The sequence below is a fragment of the Aquarana catesbeiana genome, linkage group LG08 (assembly GCF_042186555.1).
Source record: "Aquarana catesbeiana isolate 2022-GZ linkage group LG08, ASM4218655v1, whole genome shotgun sequence".
NCBI lineage: Eukaryota > Metazoa > Chordata > Amphibia > Anura > Ranidae > Aquarana > Aquarana catesbeiana.
In genome coordinates, this window is record NC_133331.1 from 149,111,153 (window position 1) to 149,138,112 (window position 26,960).

Here is a 26,960-nt window from a genome sequence, read left to right on the forward strand (position 1 = left end):
ATTTTAATTATCATTTTTATTGTTGGATACCTATAGCGAAAAGACTCCGCCTCTAGCGCTTCAATTATTGTATTATGTAAAGCGCCAGTTAATGTTATTCTTCCATTAGGGGTACCTCCGTTGGGAACATCGCATCCCATTAACTGCTGCAGCTGTGATGACAAATAGTAGCGCTCGGGGTGGGGTAACGCGAAACCACCTTCCCCTACCTTGAGCTGAAGTGTACAAAGTCGGATCCTGGCTTGTCCCCCTTTCCATATTAGCTCCCTGAAAAGGCTCTCGATTTTATTGAACCATTTCTTGCATATCCAAACTGGGGAATTGTGAAATATGTACAGCAATTGTGGCATCCAGATCATTTTTTATTAAACTGCACCTTCTTGCCACCGACAATGGGAACTGTTTCCAGATGCCAGTTTTTTGTTTAAATTTGGCCAATTGTGGTATAAGATTTTTACTTATAAATTGATTAGGATCTTTCGACAGGGCTATCCCTAAGTATTTTTATGTATCCACTACCGCCAGCTGGGGCATTCCTGGTATTATTAAATCACTAATGGGGTATATTGGTAACAGCTCAGATTTCTCCCAATTTATCTCTAACCCTGTAAAGCTACCAAATTCTTCCACTATGCTCATTGCTTTTGTCAATGATTGACCCGTATCTCCCAGGAAGAGCAAAATATCGTCCGCGTATAATGCGATTCTTTCTTCTCCCGTCTTCCTCTGAAAGCCAGTTATCTCGGAGCTTGTTCTTATAGAAATAGCCAGGGGTTCCATTGCTAGAGCAAAGAGCAGGGGTGACAATGGGCACCCCGTCTCATCCCCCTCTCCAGTTCTATCTTATCCGAGAATTCGTTATTAATTTTAAGTCTGGCACTGGGCCTGTCATAAAGCATTTTTATCCAGCTGGTGAAAAGGGACCAAATCCAAATTTTCCTAACACCCTCCATATGTATCCCCACTCCACGCTGTCAAAAGCTTTGGTCACATCCAGTGACAATACGGCTCTTGGTCCCTCGTTTTCCGTCGGGGTCTTTAGATTTAAAAATGCGCTTCTGATATTCATACTTGTGGATCTGTTGGCTATAAATCCCGCCTGGTCTGGATGGATCAGTTTTGGAATAATTCTGTTCAGCCTAGCTGCCAGAACCTTGGCCAAGATTTTGGCATCGGGGCATAAGAGAGAAATTGGCCTATAGGCAGCTACGTCTAAAGAATCCTTCCCTTCTTTCTGTAAAACTATAATGGTTGCTTCTAACATTGAAGCGGGTAATCATCCCTCCCTGGCCCCCTCCCCCAGCCCCCCCCCCAGCCCCCCCCCCCCGTGCTTTTAGTAACTCTGAGAGTAATATTCCACCATAATATTTGTATACCTCAGTCGGGAGCCCATCTGGACTGAGGGATTTTTGGTTTGCCATACTAGCTACTGCCTGTTGGAGTTCTGCAAGGGTTATTGGAGTTTCCAATTCATCTCTTTCCTCTTGCGTAATGAACGGTATTTCCAGGTTTCCCATGAAATCCTCCATTTCGCCCTCTACCCCTACTTCCTGAGCTGTATATAGGTTTTTATAATAAGCCCTACATGTCTGCACTATCTTTGTAGTATTAGATATAATCTCTACTCCTGTGGATCTAATGGTAAGGGTAGTGGATGGTGGGGAGTTGGACTTCACCAACTGCGCCAGCAACTTTCCTACGCTTTCACCCTCTGCAAAGGAAGACTGCTGCTGAAGAAGTTGTCTAGTCTATACCTTCCGCATAATTGCTATCTTATAATCTTGTTGTTTATCTAACCATATTTTTTCCCTCCCAGATGTTGGATCTATAATATATAATTATTTTCGGCCTCTAGCACCTCTCTTCGGATATTTTCCTCCCACACCCTAGCATCTTTATTAAATTTGGCCATCTGTTGTATTAGGACACCTCTAAGAAATGCCTTCAAGGTGTTCCCTAGTATCCCAGCCACCACTGTGCCTTCATTAAATTCTACAAATTCTCTCAATTTAGGGAGGACCCCGTCTGTTCTTTTTATTAGTTCAAACCAGATTTATTTTCCACTCCCTCTGGGCTCTTTTCCCTCCTAGTTTCAATGTAATCACTATTGAGGAGTGATCTGATATCCCTCTTGGCCAATATATGTTTTTTTCTGTAATCTGTAGTGCTCTATTATTTCCCAAGGCCATATCTATCCTGGAGAGCGTGGAATACGAAGCTGAGACTTAGTTCAGAGACAAATTACTTTCTGTTTTAATATTTCCGCTTTTCAAGTCTTTATATGATTAAGATATGTCAGATAAGGCTGGCGCATGCAAACCACAAAACAGCCACAAATATATTAATATATTATGACAAAGTATGTGACAAAGTATTGGTTTTTAGATGGGACTTTCATGAGGAAGTAGCCATGTTCTTGCTTTGTCCTTGCTCCTTTTTAGACCATTGGTGTTATCTTGTTATTTTTTGAGTGTATTCTCAGAGGAGGTGCGAACTTCTCTGTTAACTGTCCAGTTCCACAGTAAGAGAAGGGCAAGCTTTGATATCTACTGTATATTGTTTTTAAGGCTTATAAGCGTAGAAGCTGATATATGATAGATGTATAAAACGTATACGTACATATGTACATATATATTTATATTGGAATTGACATTTCATGATACTCCTAATCACATCCATTACAGAACCGTTCTCCCATCCCTAATCCCTGTATACTGTGTTTGCTAAGATGCCCATCTAAGAGTATTCCTCTGATACTGGACTGTGTTGATGATGCATCGTTTAATGTGTCAAGAGATGGTCCTCAGTAAAGAAGCTCAGTTTATTCAAACGCATCTAGTCACTTGAGAAAAGTATTGGGTACTCTAATGCCCTGTACACACGGTCGGATTTTCCGATGGAAAATGTGTGATAGGACATTGTTGTCGGAAATTCCGACCGTGTGTAGGCTCCATCACACATTTTCCATCGGAATTTCCGACACACAAAGTTTGAGAGCTTGCTATAAAATTTCTGATCATGTGTACACAAATCCGACGCACAGAGTGCCACGCATGCTCAGAATAAATTAAGAGACGAAAGCCCCGTTTATAGTCCCGAAGTACGTGTTTTACATCACCTCGTTGAGAACGATCGGATTTTCTGACAACTTTGTGTGACCGTGTGTATGCAAGGCAAGTTTGAGCCAACATCCGTCGGAAAAAATCCATGGATTTTGTTGTCAGAATGTCCGATCAATGTCCGACCGTGTGTACAGGGCATTATAGTGTATGCTATAAAGGGGAACAGAATGTTAGCGAGTGAAATAAACAAATGAGTTAGAGTGTGAAATCTACATATAGAAGGAGGAACAGCCAGTTTCGGATGGGGATAGTGGTGGCCAGTGATGGAAGGATCCAGTCAGAAGGTTGGTTTGGTACTTAACTAAATATGCCCATCCTAACAGTGGGTCCTAATCCTGGGGCCACTGTGGTTTGGAGTATTTCCAGGGACCAGGCCTGGACCATGGAACAAGCGAGGCCTTGCAAGTGAATGGTGTCCCCTTCCATATCGAGGGGTGGGAGCAAGACAAAAATGCTGTGCTGAAGTACCGGTGAAGGATAGTTGGTGCTCTGCTCTGTTAACCTTGAAATGTCTCTGTAGTTTAGTGTCAGGGCTGGTAGGGATAAAGCAATGTCACTGGCTGGAGAGAAAACACCTGTTGTGAGGCCTCGTGAAGGAATATGGACTTTGGCTGCAAGATGATGTTAAAGGGTTTGTAAAGACTCGTGGTTTTTCACCTTAATGCATTCTATGCATGTCATAAACAGGTGTGACCAGAACTGTGTGGACTGCAACAGAGTGAACCAAAATTTATGTAAGGTGAAAAAGTAATGTAACTTATTAAGACAAGTGAACACAGATATAAATGCACCTCCAATACCAAACAGTGTAAAACAAATCAACAACCAAACAGTGACCCACAAAGAACAACAATCTAAACTAGTATATACAGCAAAAAGGGACTATCATAATCATAGCCAGGCCAGGGTCATAAAAGGGAGATCAGCAGATGAGGGCAAGGAGAAAGAGAGGACCGGAAGAAGGTGGAAGGGATCAGGCTGTAGGGCAAGGGTACAGGATAACAGGATCACAGAAGGGACGGGAACAGGTACAAATACAGGTTCAGGTTCAGGTCCTCAGGATCACAGGATTACAGGCCAGGGCTCAAGGACAATACCAAGGCAAGTGTGTGAGTTCTTGCTGGGTATAAATACACATCTCCTGCAATTAGTCTCAGGTGACACCTGATTGCAGGAGATGATGTAGGCTCCAGATTGCTAGGAGACACCCGCTGTTAGACATCAGTACTGCGGCCCAAAGATCGGACAGTGCCACCAGCAGGTGAAACCTTGGGGGCACTTGATGAAGAGGAGGAGCCAGGAGTGCCTCTGGGAGACCCCAGAAAAGGAGGATCAGGACCACTCTGTGCAAAACCCTTGCACAAAGCAGGTAAGTATGACATGTTTGTTATTTTAAAAAAAACAAAAAAACCTTTCCAATCACTTTAACTCACACGAGAGCAAACAAAACATTGTCACACTGACTGCATGCATTTCCCCCACCATGTGGCCACCATGCCAACAACTATGCGCAGGCTATTTTGGTGCATTTTGTGTTTAGCAACCAATCTCCTCCTACAAAGAAACAAAATGCATCAAAAGCATGCTACATAAACACATTTAAAAACCTAGGCTAATGTGAAAAATGAAAACCTATAACAGGTTTATTGCAATTTTGCAGAAATAAAAAACAAATCACATTGTTTGAAGTTTAAATATTCAATTCCCCAGTTAATTCAATAATCAATTTTTTTCTATGGTTTTTTTTGTGTGGTTTCTTGTGTAATATAATGCACGTTACCTTCACATACAGCAAGGTAGTATATTTTAGACTGCATTAGTATTAAAGTGTATTCAAATCCTAACAAAGAACTTCTCTTAGCACCCTTTGGTCTGTTAAGTATACCAATTGAAGTGCCAGAAAACTTGTGAGCTAATAACTTCCTGTGCTCGCTGTCTCTGCTAGCTTATCAGTTATCATTGTTCCCAGCTCTTTCTGTGGACAACAAAACACCTCTCATCTATGTAATAGAGATGAGGAGAGGAGAAATGTAGTCCTAACACATTTTCCTGTTCTAGGGAGACAATGTTGCTCTTCCATAGATACAGTATAGTGACAGCATTGCCACCCTGGAGCAGGACATGTGTTACTGGCAGGATGACCATGGATGGCATGATGATGTCCCTCTGGGCACATATGGTTACTCTTTAGATTATCCTATGGACAGGATTTGAGTGAAGTTTGGCAAAAGCCAGCCCGTTAGGCTAAGGTCCTTCCTCTCAAGTCTGCATCTCCTTTCAGATGCTCGACTTGTGATTCTGCCCTATATTACTCTGCCACCAAAGATTTCTTTTTTTTTCTTTTCTTTTTTTGCTACTTCAGCAATTTCATTGAGAGGATTTAAATCACCATTTATAGCTCATTTTATATCCCATCTCATTATCGTCACATCATAGTAGCATAACCATAACTTTTCATTTTTATCTAGTTAAAAAGAACTATATTTATTTTTCCAAAAGCACGAATCCCTCAGCTGACGCAAACCCATAGAATGCTACTTACAATCCCTTGCCCCAAAAGCCCCCCCCCCCCCCCCAACCTGCAATAAGCTACCAATAACACATGTATTCCTTACAAAAACTTCTCAGCGAACCTCCCTGTTTTTTTAAAGAGTATCCACTTCGCCCACTTATCTCTATTCAGGTCGGCATCTATCTCTGGCCTAGTATCTTCAACTTCGCCCTTCTCTAAGATGTAAATTTTATTGACCCTTATTAACCAATCTCGAATGCTTGGGCCCGCGGCCTCTTGCCACTTTTTTGGTATTAAACTTTTTGCCGAATTAAGTAGAACCGGGGTTAAAGAAGCATTATACTTGCTAATGTGGCCTTCAGTTCCATGGAACAAACATACCCAAGGGTCCTCCTTAATCTCGGAACCCATTATCACCTGTATGATCTTTAACACCTCCTGCCAGAATTTTTTAATAATTGGGCATTCCCACCATAGGTGGGCCATCGTTCCCCTGAAGAAGCATCCCCTCCAACAGTTTCCGGAAGTTTCTGGTAGAAGCTTATTTATTCTATCTGGAGTCATGTACCATCTGGCAAGGCATTTAAAATTTGCTTCTATCATTCTCATGTCCACTGCTGATTTATATGTTGCGTTGAGTATGGCCTCCCATGTCACTCCGCTAGATGCAGATCCCAGTTCAGTTTCCCATTTATTGAAATATAATGGTTTCGCTACTTCACCCTTATCCCACGCTATTTTATATAATTCTTTTGTTTTCCTTATTACTCTATCCTTCAGGAACAAATTCTCCAATGGCCTAAGGTTCTTCTTATCTCTAATAGGACCAGGGAGACTTTTAATAAAGAGCGCCAACTGGTTATATCGCCATGTGTCAATTTTCATTAGGTCCTTGAGGAGGTCTAACTCCTGAAAAGTGACTATTTTACCATAACATCTATCAGTTGCATATCATTTTTTTTATCCAATTCCCTGCCACCAAAGATTTCTGCAGTCAGTCTCTGGAGAGTACACAACACAGCAGCAGTCTCATGGTCAATCAGTAGCCCTCACCTTACCTGCAGCACAGCACCACAGCATGTGGTCCTCACACAGCAACTCATCTCACAAAGCTCTGGGCTCCTGGAACACCCTGCCCAGCAACTCTCTACGTAGGCTGTGCCTGCACACACTCTGGGCACATGGCAGCATGGCATGTCCCTTGGTTCTATGTAGCTCTCCAATAGACTCAGTCCTGGTTTTTTTGGAGCATAGTGGGATTCTCAATGCATGTTTCTGGCACACTGGTCCTGTTCTGACAAGCTACACTCGCTCTGCCTAGCAGTTTTCACTCACTGGATCCCAGCAGTTGGCAGGAGTAGCTTGAGCATTGTACACAGGCTTCTGGCCACTCTGAACTCACAATCCTAGTCCTGACCTCTCTCCTTGGACTTCTAAGGTACCTCTGGACACACACCAGCTCCCAGTCATGCTGATAGGCTTACCATTTACTCTGTTCGGGTAGTGGGTGGATCTATCCCCTGGCTGCAGTTCAACAGAGTCTGCCTGCCCTATTGCCAAGGGCAGGCTTCTGTCCATGGCTATAGTGGCAGCCAACCAAGTCCTTCCAGTGTCCTCCCCACTCCCTGTGATCTGTCACTGACAGGAAAGGGACATTTTCTGTGGCCACCAGAGAAAAATGATCTGCTAGGCAGTGCCACACGTTGGCCAGTCCCATGCGTAAAATGTTTGCTCTTGGGTTTGTAAAACTTTGCATCTATTCATTGAGTAGAAGCAGTAAGAGCTTGAGCATAGCCAAACCAGTTTATAAGCTGTGTTTGTGAATCCTTGGTTCTTGGCAGATTGATAGCTGTACACAGTGCATAGGTGATTGTCGTTCTTTGAAAGAGATGTAATGAAGAAATTATTTTCCTAAGGATTCCAACCTTACAATAACTCCAAATGTTTATAAAAATGTCTAAAAAAATGCCTTACACTTCAAAAATTTCCCTTTGGAATAAGCCATTAGTCATTTCTTGGCAAAAGAAACCCAAATATTTTAGTAGGCATGGTTTATTTTATTAGCACTGTTATCATGAATGTTTTATACTGCAGCACACTGGGACAACAGCAAAGTGACATACAGAATACAATAACAAACACATCAATAGAGTAAGTGTCGAGAGCTCAGCACACCATCCTGCTCCTTATATTATGTTTATTCTCCCAGGCATGTTTGCTTCATAGAAAGCTGGGATTTATGCTACTTGTTTTGTTGGCTCTGCAATTATTCCTGCTCGCATTCAGAACACCAGACTTGAAATACGATAACTTCAAAGGCCACACAACATTCCCGACAGATGCTGTGACAGCTTACTTTGGGAATGATGCAGCGATGAATCTCAGAAAATGGAACCTGCATATATAACTGTAAAGAGGCTGTAGATTGCAGATTGCGCATACAGTATTTCAGATGGGTCTGCTTTCTTTGCTAGCAATACTAAACAGAACTACTTCATCTGTAAAACCATTAGATAATACCAGCTGAAATGTTGATGAATGATATCTCTATGTATACCCTTATAAGAAATGCATTCCAAAATGGAACTACCATGGTCCTACCATGAAAAGGCCTTTATAGATCAGAGCATTTACTGAACTACACAAGATGACAAAATACCTGTGATATTTTAAATAATTAACAAGCTGTAATCCAAACTTCTCGCACCACTGGGGTTCCAGACACTTATCAATGAGTTCAGGAAGGGGGAGGGGGGTTAAGTCATTGCAATGTTATCGTGTATACAAAAAATCAGTGTAGGGTGCTTTGTGTGACTCAGAAGTGCTTTAGGTATTAGGACAGATGGAGCGGCTATGGTAGGTATGGCTAAAGTCAAAGAGGGATAGTGGATAGGCAGGGTTTCAACCATGCACTCTAGATCAGCCTTTCTCAACCAGGGTTCCATGGAACTCTAGGGTTCCCCTTACCACCAATATAAGTGATCATGTCTACGCTTCTAATGTAAAGGGGCACCACATTTTGTTTTTTGTTTTTATTTAAAACAGTTACAACTCAGTGATTATACTAATGTACCATGAGCTGTTGTTTAATAACATCTTGAAGGGGTTCTCTGAGACCTGAAACTTTTTTAAAGGTTCCTCTGACAAGGTTGAGAAAGGCTGCTCTAGGTGATATCCTTCTTTCCTAATACCTTGGCATAATGGCATTGTGAAGCAGGTGGCCAAGGTATTGAACTGAGGTACCCTGGGCCTGTGCCATAGCTAAACATGGGAATGGCTTACGTCTGAATTGGTGGGGTTACATATGCATGGTTTAACATCAAAGGCAAAGTCTTGGTATAGAATGGGAGGACCATTTTTTAAAAACAAATTTCTGATCAGGAAAGCTACCATTCATTTTTTTAGTAGCATCAATCTTTAACTGCAATCTCGTTTTACTGCTTACATGTTGTAAAACACTGTCAAAGACTGTTCACATGTATCAAGTCTGAGTGACAGAAACTGCTGACGTGTATGGAAAGACTGTCATAGATTGATCACTTGTTAACAAAAGACTGTCAGACTACCGACAGGTTAAGCATACCATTGCCCATTCAGTGTCATAGAAAGTGTTCTATAGGCACCTCCCTTCACCAGGGGGATTCATATTGGACACTATCTGACAGGAGCACTGTTTGTGACCATAGATACCACATGGGGCAACACAGTGGTTAGCACTTCTGCCTAGCAGCACTAAAGTTGCCCATTTAGATCCCAACCACGACACTACTTGCCTGGAGTTTGCATGTTCTCCTTGTGCCTGCGTGGGTTTCCTCCAGTTACTTTGGTTTCCTCTCACACTCCAAAGTTTTGTAGTTACTCAGGCTGAATAAGGACACCAGTCGATCCAGTTCAACCTGAGTGAGTGTGCATGTCTACAATTGTCCCTATCCCTGTACATTACGTCTCATTAAGATGCTCATCTATTATATTATTATTTTTATTTAAGGTATAGCGCCGTCAATTTACACATACAACGCACACTCACATCGGTCCCTACCCTCAAGGAGCCCACAATCCAAGGTCCCCAACTCACATTCATATACTAGGGACAATTTTGGACAGATGCCAATTAACAAACCAGCATGTCTTTGGAGTGTGGGAGGAAACCCACGCAGGCACAGGGAGAACATGCAAACTCCAGGCAGGTAGTGTCATGGTTGGGATACGAACCAGCGACCCTTTTTACTGCTAGGTGAGAGCGCTACCCACTACACCACTGTGCTGCCCATAAGCCTTAGGATCACATGAAAACATAAGCGGCAAAACTGAGGAATATGACATTGGTTGTAACAAACAGCTATTGACAACTGAAACCATGTGAAGTTAGCCAAATCGTTGAAGTGTTGCCATTTTGTGGGAGCGGAAAGTATCAAGACCCTTTTCCCCCTAACGAGAGAAGGATTCTGACCCAATACCTAAAGTCTGACCCAAGAATAGAGAGTATTGATCTTGGCCTGGCCAAAGAGTTTGTTGACTGTAATGTGGTGCCCTCATACTCCAACCAAGAAAAACTAAGAACAATTCCAAAATCAAGACTCTGTATTCCCAGGAAGAAAGGATGAACAGTTAAGAAAATCTGCCATTCCTGTTGTAAGCCATAATTAAGCCTCTAGACTAACTGCCAGGAAGCACCGAAGCAGTGAGCAAGGAGACTGGGGGATCAGGGTAGAGGTCCTACTCCTTCGGGGGGTGGACTAAAAGCACACCCTTAAGTGTACTCTTTAGTGCATGCTTCACATGCATGTTTTTTGTTCACTTACAGGTTTTTTCTGTTTAAGTTTTTGCACCACCATGGACAAGAAAAAAAATTGTCGCCCTGCTTATTCTGTGGCTTAGCATTTTGCACTCATTAAAGACAAAACATTACCACTTGGCTTAGTTGCACCATTGGAGGTTTAATTTAAAGTGAAAAACAAGTAAACCTTTCACAAACATGTCAAAAACCTAGGCAACGTATACAAAATAACTTCTGTAACAGCCAACATTTGCCCTGCCTCTCCCACATTTTGAATCTTCATTTCATGCAGCAAGGCTGCCCATTCACATTAATTGACAGGAAGGGAGGTTCACCGGTGTTACAGAAAAATGTGAGGTTTCTATGTAATACAACAGACTATATCTAGGAATAAATTATTTTTTTTAACATTTTTAGAAGGCAACGTCTACTTATGCATTTTTGTTCTCATATGCTCAGTTTAAATTGCTCAGGTATGGGGCAGGTTTAGTTTAATGTACTTTCTGTGGGTTTTAGTACATTTTAAACTCATAATGCATATTAGAAAGAGTTGAGGTTTCTGTTTTATCAGAGATCCCATAGTTTAACTTCAAATAAACCTTAGCATAATATGTACCTGGTTATTAGTCGGACTGATTTCAGTTAAAGCACAATAGAAACTGATTGAAAGATTTGCAGCTTTCTTCACTGTTGAACATAATTTTAGTCTACAATATTTGTTTCAGTTTGAATGGTATATTTAGGACAACAATCGTTACATTTTGTTGAATGGAAATTTTAACTATATATTATGCTGTTTGTTATTATCATAAGTATTGTAATTACATTTTTATTTCTTTCTTGTGACGTGCTTTGAAAGGATAATGGATAGTGTTAAAAAAAATTTCTATAACCTGCCCCCTCATGGTACAAATTACATGTAGCACTTTGTCCCTTTTTTTCTTTGTGGTCTGGCTGCAGAGCCAGCAAGGTCTTCTGTGCACCCCCCTTCTACTTTTTTAACATGCTGCTTTCAAGGAGATGAATAGGTAATAAGTTTGGATTGAAAGCACGTAGCACCAGGCACTTGCCAGAAACAAGCACCATTGGGGGAGGGGGTGGGTCAGCTAGACGGTCAGGATACAGGCAGGTCACCAGAAAAAGATTGTGCCATCAATACTACTGTCGTGTACTGTTTTATTTAGTTTGCTGCCCTAAATGTATGTTGATGATGTTGGCATACTCAAGATGCACAGTCACAGCAGTGGGTGCTGGAGTAACAGAGCTCTGTTTTAGCTAACATGAGTGCCCACAAATTGGGCTACTGGCAAGGGAGGAGCTGACAGGTAGCATTCGGGGAGAAAGAGAATGGATTTTCTTTAGAATTGCACAGTTTGTTTATACTACCAAATACTGCTAACAGAAGATAGGATTTAATTGCTCATAAGACGTCTTCTTTAACTCCAGGGAAAAAACTAGGGTGCCAAAAAGACACAGAAAGGAGGTTGGATGTGAAGTCAAGATTCAACTGACTTACATGGCACTTTGGTCTTGTATTGCACTCAAACTGCCTTTCCACATGTGTATGACTTTTAGATGTATGGAAGCACCTTAAAAAGTTCTTAGTGGAATTCTTCTTTGAAAGTAATAGGGATGTAACAATGTGATTTCACATCCATAAACATGATGTTGCATCTTTCTGTAAGAGCTCCCCCCAAAACAAAGTTTTACAATGTAGTGAATATGCTACATATTTGAGAGTTCATGCCCTATACATACAGTATAATTCATCTGGCCTTCTACCTTCATGTCAGTACACGCTTCCCCTAGTACAAGCGTCTACATTGCTTGAAATTGTATCTCTTGTCAGTTTTTTTTAGGTATCCTAATTTGGCTTATGTCCTCCTAAATTATTCTTTTTATCCACTTACTAGTTCTTCTTAACTAGAAGAACTTTGTTTTTTCAGAATATATTTCTAACGACCCAAAACATGTCATTAATGTCACTTTATATTTCAAATCATTTCTCATTCCATATTCTGAAACCATGTATAATTTAACAATAAACATCTAAAAAACTTATAACGCATTGAAATCTCTAAACATTTGTTTCTTGTTAACTTGATTTTCCTGGGAAATAAAGAACTGCAATGTGAAGTATTGAACATAAAAAGAAATGAGAGGGTTACAGCGATTGGAAGACTGCAGAAAAATTGTCATTAGCTGTTAATGCATGTGTTTTTGGATATACAGGTTGGCAACAAAGATGATGACCCATATACATTTTTAACTTATTGCTAACCCCAAATTCTGCTTCAATAAAGTAGATATATACTGTGACGGGAGGGCCCGTGGAACTCAGAATCCCTTGGAAAGTAGGGGATGGCCTTGTTTCAGCTCCCCATACACCTCTTATGTCTAAGTTACCCTGTGCTATCCTGGCACAGGGTGAGTGAGAAAATATATCTTGGACTACTTAAAATGGGACAGTAATATTTGTCCACAATATCTCCCAGGATGTATGTAGAGACTATTCTTGGTTTGATTGATTCTGAACTCAACATGTTAATTGAATGAGCTGATCACATTGTCCTCTATACAATGTAGGAGACGGGTCAACTCCTATTGGAGCTGCTGCTATTGTGAGAAAATGTCCTGTGGTTGTACTTATGATAATTAACTCTGTTACTGTGTGAAGCTCGGTGACCACAAGTCTGGAGTCTGGGCAAAAGGTCATGTCTCAGTCACCTAGGCTGTATAAAGGATTAGTTAATTAGCTCATGTTAATTAGGTTAGGTTTTAGTCATTCTGCTGTGTATATATTTGTGTGAGATCTCAAATAAAGAGTCAGTCCATGTTAGCATCTAAGCAAGCGTTGACTTGTTTTGTGCTTGGGAGCGGTTGGAATATCTGATATCTGTATCCAGCATACAAGGAAGTGGTATACTGACCGAAGCACTCAAGCGGAGTGTGATACGTTCCGTGACATATACCATTACTTAACATCTGATTTTCAAAAGCACTTTGTATAATAAACAGTAGAAATTTTTTAATAAAATGCTTGCTTTTCCTTTTTCATCTTTTGTTGCATCTCAGCGCTGCTGGCCTCATGCACACTTCATGTCTACATGCATGCACTCCACTGATGGCTGTATGGCATTTATCATTCCACTGCCGGCTTTACTCTTCTGGCTCAGCAGCTGTGAATTTCACTGCTGTGACAGTGATGATAGGGAGTCCCTCACTCTTCAACGCCTCCATTCAGAAAACATCTTGTATTCTTTTTACCACACACCAGGCTTTCTCTGAATGGAGACAATTAAATTCCCCCCTCCTCCACTTCCCATGTCCACTCAGAGAAAGTCTTGTATTCAGCGAAAAGAGTACAAGATGTTTTATGAATGGAGTAGGTAAAGAGTGAGAAACTCACTATCATAACAGCAGTGGAATTTGCAGCAGCTGAACCATTACCCACCTGATTCAGCCTGCACACATTTGGGATCTGCCCACTGCTCCACCCACCTCTACATCCTTGGATCCGCTCTGACAGCTGGACATGCCCACCGCCCCACCTACCTACTGCGATCTCTGTGCACTCTCTCGGTGACAGCAGCCTACTAAACAGTGAGCAAACAAAACAATTTTTAGTTTACGTTTGCCTGCTGTGTCAGGTATTTTTACCCCCGCAAGATGGCTGCCTAAGCTACTTTATGCTGGCACCGCCCCCTTTTTAAAACATCACGTGGTATTTTTTTTATATTGTGCCCATATCTTCCACGTCACTGTATGTAGGCCAATAATCATATGATAGCTTGAATTAAGAGGAAAATAACTCTTGTGAAAGCAGCATACAGTCTAATTTATCTTTTAAAAGTGGGAAAGGAGCATTAAGTATTTTAATAGGTTCTAATTGTACTAAAGTGACTTAGTACTTCTGCTGTATCAGGTTGCCCCATGAATATGGTGTACTACACCAGGGCTAGACATGTATTTTTTTTTAACTACTTCAACCCCAGAAGATTTACCCCCTTAATGACCAGGCCATTTTTTGCGATACGGCACTGAGTCGTTTTAACTGACAATTGCGCAGTCGTGCGACGCTGTACCCAAACAACAGTGATGTCCTTTTTACCGCACAAATAGAGCTTTCTTTTGGTGGTATTTGATCACTTCTGCGTTTTTTATCTTTTGCACTATAAACAAAAAAGACTGACAATTTTAAAAACCCAATATTTTTATAATAAATATATAAAAAATAATGACTTCATCAGTTTAGGCCAATATGTATTCTTCTACATATTTTTGGTAAAAGAAAATCACAATAGGCGTATATTGATTGGTTTGCGCAAAAGTTATAGTGTCTACAAAATAGGGGATATATTTATGGCATTTTTATTATTAATTTTTTTTTTTTTTTACTGGTAATGGTGGTGATCTGCGATTTTTAGCGGGACTACGACATTTCGGTGGACAGATCGGACACTTTTGACACGTTTTTGGGACCAGTGACATTTATACAGCGATCAGTGCTATAAAAATGCACTGATTACTGTATAAATGACACTGGCAGGGAAGGGGTTAACACTAGGGGGCGATCAAGGGGTTAAGTGTTCCCTGGGGAGGTGTTTCTAACTGTGGGGGGAGTGGACTGACTGGGAGTACAGAGAGATCGCTATTCCTAATCACTAGGAACAGACGATCACTCTGTACTCCCCTGACAGAACGGGGATCTGCTTTTTTACATTGACAGCATTCTGTGGAGTGATCACGGGTGGCTGGCAGACATTGCGGACGCCGATCACACGCATTAGCTCCCCCGCTGTGCAGTGGGCATGCTCGTGTGCCTGCTATGGCTGTTAAAGGGACAGACGTATAGCTACGGCAAATTGCGGGAGCGAGCCAACTTGCCGCAGTATAATGATGGCGGATGGTCAGCAAGCGGTTAATAACTCTCACAAAATCCTTGCAAGAAGTCATTTTAGTGCATAGCTCTAAATACATTGCCATATAACTAACCTGACATTGAGAAAACGTCAAATTCAACAAAGCGATCCTGTATGTTTGCAAAAAACAGACAAGCTCTGCCGATGCCTTCATAATTACATTGTATGTCACTGGGATCCTTGACTGGACACTGTGTAATCAGCAGCAGGAGGAGTACTGCACTCAGCATCTTTGGATACTTCCACAGGAAGGATTGTTCACTTTGATTATATTCTAGCTGATAGAACCTTGGCACAGGATACTAATTTGTGAGATTAATTGTGAATAAAAAGTCTAGCTTACGCAGGGAAAATTTGTGGCACCCTTTTCTACAGGTAATTCCTATACAATGACCTGTCAGATACTTGTGATATTTCTTTAGTATATGCAGGAAATACATTGTGTTACACTTGCAGGTGAAAAGACATACAGGTTTATTCAAAAAGATAGAGGAGATTTCAATTTTATTTCAAACAAACTGTTATGCCACGTACACACGAGCGGAATTTCCGACAGAAAGAGTCCGATGGGAGCTTTTCATCGTATTTTCCGACCGTGTGTATGCCCCATCGGACTTTTTCTGTCGAAAATTCAGAGGGACTTAGATAGAGAACATGTTCTATATTTTTCCAACGGAACAAATTACTATCGGAAAAAACGCTTGTCTGTATGCTGTTCCGACGTACCAAAAACGATGCATGCTCTGAAGCAAGTACTAGACGAAAGCTATTGGCTACTGGCCATAGAACTTCAGTTTTCTAGTCCCGTCGTACGTGTTGTACGTCACCGCATTCTGGACGGTCGGAATTTGGTGTGACCGTGTGTATGCAAGACAGGTTGAGCGGAATTCCATCGGAACTTCGTCGTAAAAACCTTCAGACTTTATTCCGACGGCAAAACCGGTTCGTGTGTACAGGGCATAAGGGATCGAAGCACATTCCACACATCACTAGACAGAGGAAGGTTCAAAGTTAAAAGCCCACCTAGAAGTTCCATTCAATGCAACAGAGCGGCGCTGTTTCTTGTTTACAGGAAAATGGCAACGCTACAGGAAAAATCGTTTTGTGTGCTGCAGTTTGCGAAGTGAGAATCCATAATTCAAGTGCAAGATGAATTCTGCCGTCGGTTCAACAAACAGCTACCTTGTCATAAGCAAATTTACTAATTTCTGGTAAGGTTAATCACTGCAATGTTAGAATTTGGGGGAGTGAAAACCCTTGCATAGTTCTCAAACATGAAAGCATCTCCCCGAAGCTGAATGTGTTGTGCGCCATTTCTGTAAGCAAAGTTCATGGACCTTTCTTTTTTGCCCAGCAAGCTGTGACAAGATCATGTCATATCATATCATATCATATCTGGACATGCTACAAAACTGTTTATTTCCTCAACTTCAAGAAGATTCAAATTACTTAATTTTCATGCAAGATGGTGCTCCGCTTCACTTCCACTTGGAGGTCCAGCATTATCTGAACAATACCATTCCAGGACGATGAATTGGGAGAGGTGGACAACAAGACCTTGTTCATCAAATGTGACCTCCCAGGTCACCAGACCTTCCCCCTGCGATTTTTATCTGGGGGGAGTACATAAAAGAAGGGGTCTTTGTTCCACCTATGCTTGCTACTCTTCAAGATCTGAGACAATAAATTGTTGAAGCTGTGAATTCAATAGCTAGAGGGCAGTTGATTTGTGTGTGGCAAGAAATCGCTTACCATTTTGAAGTTTGACATGCAACACATGGTGCTCATATTAAGTGCATACAACCTCCAGGACCATAAAACTTTGAACCTTACCCCATCAGTGATGTGCAAAATGTTCTTCTATCCCTTATGCACGACTGGTTTTGCCGTCAGAATAAACTCCGAAGGTTTCTCCGACGGAACTCAGACGGAATTCCACTCAAGTGGTCTTGCCTACACATGGTCACACCAAAGTCCGACCATCCAGAATGCGGTGACGTACAACACCTATGACAGGACTAGAAAAAGAAAGTGTAGTAGCCAATAGCTTCCGTCTTGTACATGCTTCAAGCGTCGTTTTTGGTCCGTCGGAACAGCATACAGACGAGCGGTTTTCCCGATAGGAATTGGTTCCTTCAGAAATATTTAGAACACGTTCCATTTCTAGATCCGTCAGAATTTTCGAAAAAAAAAAGTCAGATGAGGCACACACAAGATCGGAATAGACGATGAAAAGCTTCCATCTGACTTTTTCTGTCGGACATTCCGCTCGTGTGTACGCGGCTTTACAGTTTGAAATAAAACGTTAAAATCTGCTCCATCTTTTTCAATAACCCTATATTCAGGCTTGGCTTCCAATGATCATGTAGTGCATTGGCCAATAAATTACTGATGTCCTCAATGAAACAAAGAATATTTGCTGGGAGAAGTTGCATAGTAAAGTAAAAGTCTAAAGTCCTGGAATTACATTGAAACAAATGAAGGGAATCACACCTCATTTCTTCATCCAGTTTTCTCATACCAGTTCCATCTTTCTTCCAACAAGCAAAATTGAAGCAGGACATAATGGAGAATAGGGTGGGTTTAATTCACGCTTCAAAAATATTAAACCAGCAACATGTCCACCATTCTTGAACCCAGTAGTTATAAAAACTGAGGCAGATAAAGTGTTAGGCCTTGCAACCTGCTTGTTTATGACTAAGAAATAAAATTGTATTCGTGTAATCTATGTAATCATGATTCTTATTAAGTACTACCTGATTAATGCAAGAAGAGGTGCAGTTATGCCTTTTATGCCACAAGAAGTTATAACAATTTTGCTTGTTGAAATAAAAGATGGATCTGGTGTGTGAAATGAAGACAAATATGGTTTCTGTTAAGATGGAATTTATCCCTGTGTGTTTACAATAGAATTAAGATCAGACTACATTGTCTCATTTGCGAAGAGTGAGTGTACAATTGTTTAACAGTAACCTGTATCTAAATAGTAAAAAGGAAGGAAGAAAATGGGACTTTAAGCCTAGGTTCACATTGGAGCGATTTGGTATGCGTTTTGGCATGTCAAATTGCATGCCAAATCTGCTTCAATGGCACATTCTGAATCAGTGCGACGCCACACTGATTCCCAAAAGTAGTTTCTGTACTACTTTTGGCAAACTTCGGGGTGCGATTTCCATAGACATCTGTGCAGCAACCCGCATAGATGTCTCTGAAATCGCCCCCGAAGTCGGAACTGACATGCGGGAATGAAATTGTGCGTGTTCAGCTGAACTCGCACGATTTCATTCCTGCTGTCAGTGTGAACCTGGGCTAAATCAAACCCATGCAGTCATGCATCTCCATATCTATATCTATAATAAGAGAGAAAGGTTTGGGACTTTAAATGAGGCAAAAGATAGAAACTAAGTAGAAAATATCTTGACACTTTTATTAACATAAACATGCATCATGTCACATTGTAGTAGATATGCATATGTGGAAATAATTTCATATATATAAAGGTCAGTTTATATACTGTATATACATAGATGGATGAGCAGCACATTGTAGTAATTAGTATTTATTTATATACATAGAGGGATGATAAAATAACTAAAAATTATAAAATAACTGAGGATATAGTGTAGATGAAAATGCAAGTTTATATATTGAAACATGGCATCATCCTAATGCTTGACGCGTTTCGTGGGTAAAACACAGATTGATATATAAAATGAAGTAAAAAGAATAAAATTAACCATGATTAAGTCCCTGTGACGAAACATGTCGGGGCGTGGCTACACGGCAATTCTACACGAGTGCTAAAGTAGACTTTGGACTTTGGAGTCACCCTCATTTTTTGGATTTTTTCATCTTTCTTCACGATTTATTTGGAGTGTTATTATAAAATAATTGTTTGGACTTTTTTGATTCACATATTTATTTATACATATATTGTGGACTTTATATAATTTATTGTTTCTTTTTCAATTAAGATATTTCTTGGTGGACACTCATAATATATGTTCACTATCTATTTTTATATACTTCTATCACGGGGTGGTATGTTTTTATCTTTAGTTTAACACGGTATATCTTTCCTTTCACAAGTAAGATTTCTCTGTGGATTAATATTCATATATTATATTATTGTTTTGCATTACTGTCAGGGAGTGTTATGCTTGTATTTGTAGTTTAGTATCTGATATATGCAGTTTTGGGTAATAGGGAAGTTCATCTGACCTATGCAGTGCTGGCTTAGTCCAGGCACATTATTATATTGTCCGGTACACTGCTGTATTCACTGTAGTTCATTGGATATATAGAAGTGTCTGGCATCTCCCCATTATTTGGGGGCTAGCGCCACTATTCATCCCCACTACTTTTGGGTGAATTCAGTCTTTTATTCATTGTATCATTTAAGTGGCAGCTCTGATAGGGCTTTGTTATTTAAATCTTAGCGCAGAGGTAGCAATACAGGCGTTGGGCGACGTTTTTTGGACCTGTATACCTCCAGCTTTACAATTCATTAGCTCAGTTTGCTTTTTTTAGACAAAATGCTGTATTTTTACAGTGTAGGGGAAGGCTAGAGCCCCTGTCAGATTTATATTTCTGCTATATATTCTTCCCCACTTCCTGTCTAGTAAAACTGATGTCAACAGAACAGGAAGTGGTATACTTTACATCTCTAATAAAACCCTGGATACATTTAAGTACAACAGAACTTCTAATCCTTCCCCACTACATCGAAAAATAGAAATAAAGTTTTGTAGCGCTTGACATGGGCTAATTTGATCACTTTTTATTAACTCAAAACATGCTAGAAAACAATGGATATTTAGAATTTGGAAAGCATTCAATGTCAATCTCCAGATTTGTTGACAATGTTTTTTTCAAGTGAGCTATGTGCAATGCAATGATTTCATCAAACTTTATTTCAGACCCTAAACCTGGTTTTGTTCTAAAGATTCTGAGAGGGTTTAAAGTGGATGTAAACCCTCACATTTACAAAGTGAAGTGAACAGCCTCAGATGATACACAGGGATGAAACAAATCTCCCTACATAAGTTTTACATGTATATCTGCTGTCTTCAGCTTTCTAGACTCTTTTCTTCCTGTTTCAGCAGTGGGAGGGGAGCCTGGATATACACTGTGTGAGTTGATTGGAGGAAAGGCACCCCCCACACACACACACATAAGCAGAGGAACAAAGAACTGTGCTGTAAATAGACAAGTTCTCTGCTTATCTGTCTCTAAGTTACCCCCCCCCCCGACACAAACTTCCAGCTGCTTTTATCTCATGTGTCGGGGGGAACTTGTCAGAAGTTATCATGCTGATAACAGAAGAATGGAGCAGCGGAAAGACATGGGACTTAGGGCTTTGGAGAGAGACAAGTAAACACTACAGCTATATGTGCCTAGGTCAGATTTCATGAATGGGGTTTACATCCACTTTAAGCCTAGTAAACACTAGTAGTTTTTTTTCGTTCAGCCGTGCTGAACTCTGACAGCTCAGACGGAGCTGCTGTACTAAATGTCTGATGCCAGCCCATCAACAGAAGCCGGCCTGTCTGCAGTAAACATGGGCCAAATGTCAGCCGGTTCCTACTGAATCGCCCGATACCGCCCGACATTCGGCCTGTGTGTACTAGGTTTTAGCCAAAATTCTCTCAAACTGCCCAGTCTGTGTTGTAATAGGAAAATCTGCAGCATCAGCCACTCTGTGCACATGAAAGAACCTTAGAAAGAATCTCAGCAAAGATGAAGCTCCTAGTTTTCTGATGGCTTCTGGAAAATGCAGTCGATCACATGGTTAAGATGATGGCGATATCAGGATGTTTTGAACACAAAGTATTGTTTTCTTGGTTGTAAGAAATGAGAAATGAAATGACACATTTTTTTTGTTGTTGTCATTTTTAGAACATCATGGCCGCACATTGGAATGGAAAATAGACAAAACGGAAACCTGGGCAGTTATGTGATATAAAAAAAAGTATGATTATGAATATAATGTTATAAAGCTATGGTAATACTGCAAAATGGAATAAAGCTGGGCAAAACAGAGCTGGAGAAGCTCTATAAATTAAAGCTGTATTATACCCAAAAGCAAACATTTATAATTCTTTGATGTGATGGCTGCATTTGTTTTCTTTCAAAGTCAAAAAATGTAAATCTTTCAATATTCAATTGGTGATCTAGCTAGTAAGTCTGCTGTTTTTCAACAGAACAAGCTGTCTTGTACATATATACTGTATGTAAGAGGGTTTAGACAAACCATTTACCATTGACAGCGGTGCTTACAACTAATAAGCAAAAATATCTGCTCAGAACATGCAAATGAACTATGATCACCAATGCTCTAATTGTGTCTTAATCCTGACAATATAAAAGTCCATATATATATATATAAAAAGTTCATAACATGATAATCGGATATTGAAAGCCATAAATCACCCATGTGATATAGATCAGATCCTTTGCACCCAGGTAGAGAGGACACACTCCAGCTTCTTACCAGATTCTAATGACTATTAAACTAGTGAATGGTCTACCAGCACATAGGGGGTTAAATCACCATGGAATAATGTGTGGTAGGACAAGAACGGTGCTCCCAAACCGACATAAAACACTCCAGCTTCTTATCAGATCATATTGAACACTACTGCTTGTGAATGGTCAAAAAGCGCACAAGGGGATAATCTCGCCCGACAGATGCCGTGTCTCCTCCGTGGTTCATGTGGGATGGGAGCCACCACTTTATTTCTCAGAAATGAAGGATAAAAAGCAAGACCATAGTGTAGTACCCTATGACCCTATTTATTTAAAATCCGTAGTGGTCGTTAGAATCTGGTAAGAAGCTGGAGTGTGTCCTTTGTATGTGGGTGCATGGATCTGATCTATATCACATGGGTGATTACTGCTTTCAATATCCGATTATTACTTTATGAACTTTTTATATATGTGGACTTTTATATTGTCTGTATTAAGATATAATTAGAGCATTGGTGATCATAGTTCAATTTGCATGTTATGAGCAGATGTTTTTGCTTATTAGTTGTTGTTTATATTATTTTATGATTTAGCATTATTTAGTATTATTGATGTCATAGTGCTGCACATTTTCTTATGCACATATTGGGATTTGGTATCACAAATTCATTGCGTTGGCTGCTTTTCTTTATATTACCTAAGCACAGTGATTATTTTTCTTCTATAGAGTTGTTTTTACTGGTCAGCCTTTATTTATTTATGTAAAACCTTTATTCCAAAAGGAACAGAGTTGTTGCCGTAACTGGTTAAAAAGTAGCTGGCGTATGGGTATACAAGCAGTCCCAGAACATTATATACTTTATCTGAGTTCAAGGCGGGACTGCATGGGATATTCTATTGTGATCTTGTATTACCCTGAATGCACAAGGCACTTTTTAAAGGGGTATAAATTTGGAGCTTGCCTCTGATGTCTGTCCCGCTGGTGCTGCTGGTTTGTTTAGGGGTGGATGTATTCTCCATTTGTCGACAGGTCGCTGCTTAACAGCTTTTGGTAACTCACTGCTGGAAAAGCAATGAGCAAAATACATTGAGAGGCCTCATCCATAACTAATATTTCAGCACTTATACATTATTTATCTGTACCAAGTTTTTGATGATCAAGATTGACACATGATATTAAGCCCTTTGGGCATAGATTTCTAAGTTATAAGCAGGCCACCAGGGGGTGCTTGTTGAGGATTTATTTGCATGATTTAATTCTTTATTTGCTTGAATTAATATTTTTTTTTATTTAAGATGTGTATGTGTACATTTTTTTTAAAAACACAAAAACACCAGTAACGTCCGCTTTATTGACTTTTTTGTCTTTATTGGACATGTTGCTAAACTTTGGCTTCTATTCTGTAATGTATTTAAGCCTGTTAGTGCATCTAGTACTCCCCCTAAACTGCTGTCCAAAGGTGTCTCTGTTGCTCCTTCATTGAGAGTGTAGTCACTCTAATACAGGAGGTGCGTTATTGGCCATATTTCCAAGTGAAACCAGAGCGAACAGACCTAAAAAGAAAACGAATGCAGCTACCACATCTATTTTTTTTTGTTGGTTTTTTATTTTTAATACCTTTTCAACAGTGATCTAAGCTGTGGCAAGCAGCAACTACAAACTTAGGCACAATTCTGAGCTTTATAAACTGTGAAATAAAAAAAAAAACTATGATGCAAGTGTTGTATTGTTGCTGTTTAGATATTTTGTTTTAATTAAGAGGACAGTTTTGTGTACAGTAATAGAAGATAGACCTATGCGATTTGGAGAGGGTTCAAAGGTGTGCAATTAACTTTATCAAATGAATGGTGGATCATACTTTTAATGCAAGGTGTGATCTAATTAATATGTATAGCTACATCTAATGTCAATATAAAAATCAGAAATCATGATTTAATTTCAATATCTACAGTATGTGACAGCACATCAGTTGTAAAGGTGGAAAGAATACTGAACGGTTGGTAAGAGCAGTTGTTATGTAGATTTCCATAAGACATTAAAGGAGAAGTCCAGTCTAAGCTCGTTTGGCTGTACTTCTCCTATGGGTCACAGGAGTGCAATTAGTTTTGCACTCCTGTGACCCGTGACCTGAAGTCCGCTCTCTGCTGACGTCACAGAAATCAGTCCAGACACCGTGTCATTGTGACAATAAAGTCTGGATCCTCTATGCGCCTGGACTGATGCCCGTCTTAGCTTCTGAGCGAGCCGCCCCTCCACAGCTCAGCACTCCAGTGAGTATGGAGGAGCAGAGCGGAGAGCTGCTGACTGTCAGTCAGCAGCTCTCTGCTAGGGAATCTGAGAGAACCGAACCATCTGTGGTGTTCAATCGCTCGGTTCTCAGTGTAGAGGCGCCGGGGGACAGATGCAGCATTGGACTGATGCTACATCCACCTAAGTAAGTATGATTCTGGAAAAAAGAAAAAAAAACATATTTCTCTTTTAAGAAGTAATGGCAACATCTGACATTTTTAGTTACTTTTATCCCCATGAAACCAAATTTGACACAATAGCCCCGAGACCTCTGCTTTGCCTCTCTTCAGACCAAACAGATGGAGTTAGTCAGAAGTAGATGGATGTGTGATTTTTTTTTCAACTTAGATTACTATTCAAAGTCTATCCTCATCATTTTATGTACTCTAGAATAAATCCTGCAGCAGATTGGGTACCTGCAGAATACCTGATGTGTTAAGCAGCTAGGATGGGTTTAAATTTAGTAGGCTGGTTCATTGATGGAGTTGAGGAAGTTCATGGGGAATTTTTTGAACACTAAAGTCAGAACATTGCAGTCTTTAATCTGAACCCCCACTGAAGTCCATGAGGGACACATCTTGAAAATCAGTTCTGGCCATTTTCAACAGGAAAGGGATAGTCAAACAAGGGGCATAGGGAGCTAAACCCTGGGTTGGGAGATGTGTACCAATGCAAAACAGATTTTAAAAAATAACATACAGCAGAAGAGGGTTCACATTTTTAAGAAACTTCAGGATCAGGGATCAGAGTGCTTACTCATATGAGTGCGAAACGCGTCAGCTGATCCCTGTACACTTCTGCTATAGTGTTTTGTACACTTCCATGATCCAACCTTTTATTAATAAAGGCACTTATCATCAGACCAGTGTGCGGCTTCCAGATCTCTTCATCTTCCTTTGTTTCATCCTGCATCAGCCAGCACCTGGGACTCTTTCTTTGAAGGATGTAAACTTGTGTTTCTACCCACTGAATTTGAACCTACCTGACCGGTGGAACCCTTTCTGCTTAGTTTGCATCACTGAATAATGTCATAATGTGCTAGTATGCATTGCATACTAGCACATTATGTTAAACTTACCTTAAAATGAAGCTCTTCCAGCCCAGAGATGTCAGAGCTGCAGGCACTCCCATCTTCACCCGTCTTACTTCTGGGTTCGTGGACTCTAGCTCTATGACTGGCCAGTGGCTGCAATGACGTCACTCCCATGCATGCGTGCGGGAGCCGCCAGTCATGGCACAGTGCTCTGAAGGAACGGCACGGGTGGCTGTTCCTTCAGAGTGCATGCGCCAGTGATGTCACTGGCTGCATGTACAGTAAATATTTCCTAAACAAGCATTATTATAGGCTTACCTATAGGTAAAAGTTAGTGATGGAAGTTTACTTCCACTTTAAGCTCCATGTGGTGTTACAGAACAGTACAATTCTCATAGGCAGCATCAAAGATACTGTATTTTGCAAGTGTAATTGACTTTTACATTTGTAGTGCTTACTCCTGTAGGAGCTGCTGGAAATTTGCCCAGGTTGTTCCCCAGTGGATTGCCGCACAGCCAGACACACAATCACAGCCACACTTTTCCTCAAAAAACAGTCTAGGGGTGTTGTTTTTGTTGTTTTTATTTTTGGAGAACTTGGATAAGGTTGAGGAAATTGAGTGGGAACTATGTACAACTTGCGGACAATTAACTCTTTTCTGAAAGAGCTGAAGTAGAGTTTCTTGGCTTTGGACTTGGCTTTGTAGTGGAAACAGTTACATGCAAACTCCATTCTATAGAGCCACAAGAGCAGAGTCCCTTCACATAGAATTGGATAAACTAAACTCTTCAGGACAACAGCTGATGTCCTCTTTAGACAAACACACAGCTGACTCTCTAGCACATGAGGGGTGAGAGCAGCCCAAAAGTCTCTAAGATATCTCACAGCAGTCTGTACTCACAAATGTCCAGGGACAGTTGGTTGCTTCCTTCCAACTTCCAAGCAACATCTTTCTCCAGTGATACTAGAATAGACCTTCAGCAGACAGCCGCCCAGTCCGTTCTCTATAGCTTCAGCATTCAGGTCCTCAGGTCGCCCACCTGAGGCCTCACAAACAGCAAATGCATGGCAGTGTTGCCCTGGAAGTCAACAGTCCTCCAGACTGGACTGATCCACTGCAGGAAAATACCCATAAGCCCAGTCTCTCAGAGTATTTATGGAGTTTCCCAGCAGCCTTCAGGGTCCTGCTCCCTGGGATTGGACAGGGCTGCAAAAAATATTCATACTGCCATCTGCATATCTCCACACCTGTGTTTCCAGAGAATTCTCACAGCTCTCTGGAAAGCAGAGGGAGCTATCAAACTGGCAGCAGATAAGAACACTGAACTGACCTTATTAATCAGCGGCACTGGCCACAGTGAGCACAACTCAATTTACCTAACACAATATATGCAGTCACACTACTTACAGTGATTCAAGCTAAATTTACCTAGCAAAAACACACCCATCTTCACTGAACTGAAGTGAGCCAACACTAAATCTAACAAATCCTAGCACCCATCTTAAAGGCACACACATTATTGCTTGGCTTATATGCAGCTGCAGCTGCAGCAGCAGCGTCCCAATCTGGTTATTTACAACTTGAAATAAAGAGCTTTTTTAGGCTGTTTTAGCAGCAACATGTGTTTTTTATCCAGTGGTAATAGGCCTGAAATAAACGGTGGAAGTAGAACTAAAGCTCTTAAAACTGAACAAATTGGCCAGTGCCACAGCAATGTGATAGTATTAGTTTTGGATCTTAACAGCACCACATTGCAAAAACACAAAACAGGTCAAAACCACACCTCCTGAACCTCCAATCCCCAAACCCAAACCATCCCCGATTATTTAAAATGG